Genomic DNA, 5,045 nt, shown 5'->3' on the forward strand with positions numbered 1-5,045 from the left:
TCGCTCAAGGACAGTTTATCATGAACATGGCTGTTGATGGGCTGGACTGGTGGTTAATGGCTGTTAAGGGTGTTGTCATGTCCCTGAATCAAGCCCATATACAGTGGACTTATGAGAGCAAACAAGGTAAAGGACACTAATGACATCTTTAATGATTTGAAAATGATGCAATTTTTTTCCCTCTTGCATTTCCCCTCTTGTACCCACCCAACCCCCACAAATCTCCCTCTACTCAGAAATAGGCCATTCACCGAGAAAGAGAGGAGATAAACAGACATGAGTCCCCATTGTTACTGCTGCTGTGGAGGTAGGAGAGAGACACACATAGAAATAAAACAGAGATAAGCACCCATTACATTCTCAAATGCAATATGTGCATCTGAAAAACACACATATGTAGATACATATGGATATACCAAATGTCAAATATACATACTCTCATATAGACACAATTATGGCTGTACAAATTTGACAAACATACACACAGAGCAAAACACACATACCAGTATTCACATATTATCTCTTTTCCATCATACATACATACAGCAGCCTGGTGCGTATTAATGCACAGGCTTGCCTAGGCTGCAGCATAAGGGTCCCACGTGTACAAGAGCGCCAGATTGCCCAGATGATTTTTAATTATTTAAATTTACTTCAGAGAAAAAAAAAAACTTGACCCCTAGTGGCCATCAAGGAAACATTTAAAAAATTAAGCGGCTAACTGGATAGACGTGGGCCATGTGGCCAGGTTCATGAGGTCAATTTGATTATCAAATACGTCACTGCTACACTACCAGACGGTATAGTGGCAGAATGTCAGAAAGAATTTACGATAAATTATATTGTGTCTACTGTAGATCTTAAGATGCATTATGCAGATCTTTTTGTTGACACATCAAAAGCTTTTGACACTGTTGATCACTTTACGCTCATAAATAGACAGATATTGGCTGACACTTTGAGGTGGTTTAGCAACGACCTCTCAGACAGACAGCAATGTATAAAAGTGGTTGATGTTAAATCTGAGTTTCTTCCAGTGACTGAGGGGATTCCACAGGGTTCCATCTTAGATCCGGTATTATTCACTATCCATGTTAATAACATCAGCATGTCCCTTAATACATGTAATTTACATTTTTATGCAGATGATACTATTTTATACAGTTCGGCAAACTATATCCAGTTAGCCACTGATATTATGCAACTCTCATTTAATACCCTACAGTATATGTCCTTCTTAACATTAAACTTGTTTTAAATGCAGATAAAACAAAGTTTATGTTTTTCTCAAGAGCTAAGGAAATAAGTCTGGATCTGGAAATTAGGACATTAGTCTTCGGATCTGCACTTTAAATGGTACACCAAAAAAGTTCCTCATTATAAATACTTAGGCATCTGGATTGATAACAAATTTACTTTTAAAACCCACATAGACAACTTGAATCACAAATTAAGGATGCATCTTGGTTTTTTGCATAGAAAACGTCCTGTCTCCCATTGTGCAATAGGAAAAGGATTGTGGAAGCGATCTTTCTCTCTGTATTGGATTACAGCGATGTTATTTATAGACATGCTTCTATCACTAATCTTAAACATCTGGATGCTGTTTATCACTCAGCTCTTAGATTTATTAGTGACAACCCATATGGCACCCATCATCATGTCTTGTCAGAAGGTAGGTTGGCCCTCCCTCTCTGTTAGGTGAGATCAACAATTTTATCGAGTCGTTTATAAAAGACTACTTCAGAAACTACCACCTTATTTATCCTCACTCCTGTGCCCAAGACATTCCACTTTTAACACCGGTTCTCAGGACTGGCTGACAGTTTAAGGTCCTGCAGTAAATACTAATTTTGGAAAGACACCCTTCAGGTATTTCTTACCATTTGTCCAGAATAATTTACAGTCTAGACTGAAACTTGATACACTGATATCAATAGAGTAATTTGATTTTAGGTGTGACTGTTTTTAATAATATGCTTGTATTTTTATTCATTTTTATACCTATGCCAGGGATATTTTAGAATGCACTTATTCATAATTTGTTGTTGTCTATATGAATGTATATTTAAATCTCTGCTGTTTTATTACTATTTCATATTGCTATATCCCTAAATTAACTGGGCATTTCAAGGCTGCCGAATCTTCATCTAGTCGATAACTTCAACCACCCGAGACACTAGTATGTTGTACCACCAAAATCCCTCCATGATGGCCACACCTGTTGCTGCGGAGAGGGCAAAAGAGGCCGCAAATCCCGCTACTTACAGCTTGGATCCTGCATGCTGGGATAAAACTGATGAACATATAAGAGCATACTGGGTAAAAATGGGACCTGAAACTTGTCAGAGTAAAGACACTGACACTGACAAAGACACTGCCTCAGAAAGACAACACAAACCAACATGCAGGCAACACATCTGGTATTTCCAGTGGCCTGCAAGCACACATTAAACAGATTAACTATTTGGCAGAGTGGGTATCGTGTGCTGCACACACTCAATTTAGTGGGGGTTAACAGTGTTAACTGCTACCTTGAGACAGAGGAAGTTTTAAATTTTGTACAGACACTTTTTAATTTGTCTTCCAAATCCACATCCCGTTGGCAGAAAATTACAGCGAGTTTAGTGCCTGATGACAACCACAGGATAGAGACTTTGACTAGATGGTCAGCACACACGCAAGCAACAAAAGGACTGCACCAGCATTAGCTAGAATTCAAGAGTCACTGCAAAAGTTAAGTGATGACTTGAACCAAAATCTTTCTGCTTGGTATGAAGCCAGGACACTCTACGTGAAGATGAAAAAACTAGAGAAGGCCTTTCTGTGCAACATGTGGAACAACATAGTACAGCGTTTTCACAAGAATATTACTGCTCTACAGGCAGTTGAACTGGACTTATGTAATGCTGTTAATTTGATCAGCTCACTGAGGGATTATGTGGCGAGCCTACGGGATGATTTTGACAACTTTGAGAGTGATGTCTCCAACTGTGTCCCAACACTACAAATTGGACACACAGAGGCACAGGAAAAGGAAAAAAACAAGCAGATGAATCCACTGAACCTGACTGTGAGAGATCAGGCTAAGACAAGTTCAAAGCAGCAAAACAGTACAAGATCTTCGTACAGGAGCAGCTAATCTCCAGAAGAAATATGCAGGTGATCTGGGGGGAAATTCTTTTGGATGAAATTGGACAATTCAGAGAATCTATTAAAGAAAACGAGGACACCTCAACAAGGCCACTGCTGCAACTTATAAGAAGAAGGAAACTACAGTCAGTGTTTCCAAATGTTGATATAGCACTCTGACTATTTATGACTTTGCCCGTAACCAATGGGGAGGGTTCTTTTTCAAAACTGGGGCTTGTTAAAAATAGACTGAGATCCACAATGGGCCAAAACAGACTGAATCACCTGTCTCTGATGTTCATTGAAAGTGATATTCTGCGTAATATTGGTTTTACCAGCCTCATTAAGGACTTTGTCAGAAAAACAAAAAAGACTTAAATACATAATCCTGTCCTATCATAAATACATTTATGATTGCACTGCTGTTGCATTATTGCTGTTATTATGTGTTGCTGCTGCTGTGTTTATTGTATTTTTATGGCTTTATTTTATTCAAGTATTGCACAGTGGTTCGATTTGTATCTCTTTATGGATGTTGTGATTTTGCTTTAGTAAAACAGGGTGTTTTGTACTGCTGCAGATATTGTACCTGTTGGTTTAGACTAAATGCTGTTACCAGTTTGCACATGCACTGTGAATGTCTTTTTTCTGTAGCATTGCTTTTTATAGTAAAGTCTGTCTCAATGTGTGTGTGTGTATGCCAGTACACCCCGCGCATGTGCATGTGGACTATGTAATATTCCTAGCAGGCTTTTACACATGGCACTAAATTACTTTTTTCTGGTAAAGCATGATGAGTAAGGGGGTGGGGGTTGGGGGGGCACACAAAAGTAGTCTCTGTCTTCCTCCTGCCTTTTTTCAAAAAGCGGAATGTTAGAAAGTTGGAAATGATGGAATAACAAAAAAGAAAACCAAATGTTCTTGTCCACCATCCTTCTTCCTTTCTCTTGCAATCAGCTGAAAAGACATTTGTCCACTCAATACATGCCAATGATTGTAGTCCCCTGTTAAGCTTATTGAGTTTTAGACAGGATTGGTTTTATTAGTATTAGTAAGAAATAATTCCATTCCTTCTGGAGCCTCACACCATTACCGGATTTGTACTGTATACTTTGGTCAAATTAAATGGATCACAGTAATGTTGGATTGATAAGATGACACATTTGAGATGTTGTCAACTGTATAGAAAATAAAAAAAAAGATCAGTGGTCTTATACTGTTGTAGCAGGAGCATGTTGTGCTAGTGCCAGGGCCAAGTCACGGAAGGAAAGCTTGTAAATATGCCTGTGTAGCTTATTGTTTCTTCATGCTCAATTGCTTGTAACTATATTATTATTACTGAGATCAGACACCACAGACAAACATTTAATCTGCTTTCTCATTGCCTATAAATCAACTGTACATCTTTTTATTTCATGGGTAAATCTTTTATTTTTTAATGTAATATATGTAGCTGCCTGCCTGCTTTGTTAATTACAGTTTAATACTGCACAGTATTTACAGTACTGTTCTTAGAAAATGACTAAACATATTAGAACTTGTTAAAGTCTTCTTGCTCCTCATTCATATATACAGCCTCAGTACAGTATCCAGTGTGGACAGTATGAAAAAAAAAATCACATTAACATGAGGTAACAAAGTTGAGGTAAGGTGACATACCAAATTTTGATAGCAAAAGCTATGAGCACAAAAACAAGTCATCAGTTTTTTGGCATTGTAAATGCCCATGATACTTTATGTACGACACTTTTTATGGAAATCACATTTAGCTTAATTAAAATTTCACCCTGCTGCCACAAGGATTCAAAATCATTTTTAAAAAATCCTTCTTTCTGTGTTTTTTTGTAATACAAAGTATTGTTATGCCCATTTATGAGCACTAGATGGCAGCATGGTGGATTCATTGCTAGAAG

General features: G+C 37.8%; 1 protein-coding gene across 2 annotated transcripts in view; it reads right to left on the reverse strand.

Moving 5' to 3' along the window:
- Positions 1 to 5,045, reverse strand: part of pde4ba (phosphodiesterase 4B, cAMP-specific a) — a 143,667-nt gene that overhangs the window by 131,439 nt on the left and 7,183 nt on the right. The gene's annotated exons all lie outside the window — the stretch shown is intronic.

This window comes from Thunnus albacares, chromosome 9 (assembly GCF_914725855.1).
Source record: "Thunnus albacares chromosome 9, fThuAlb1.1, whole genome shotgun sequence".
NCBI classification, from domain to species: Eukaryota; Metazoa; Chordata; class Actinopteri; order Scombriformes; family Scombridae; genus Thunnus; species Thunnus albacares.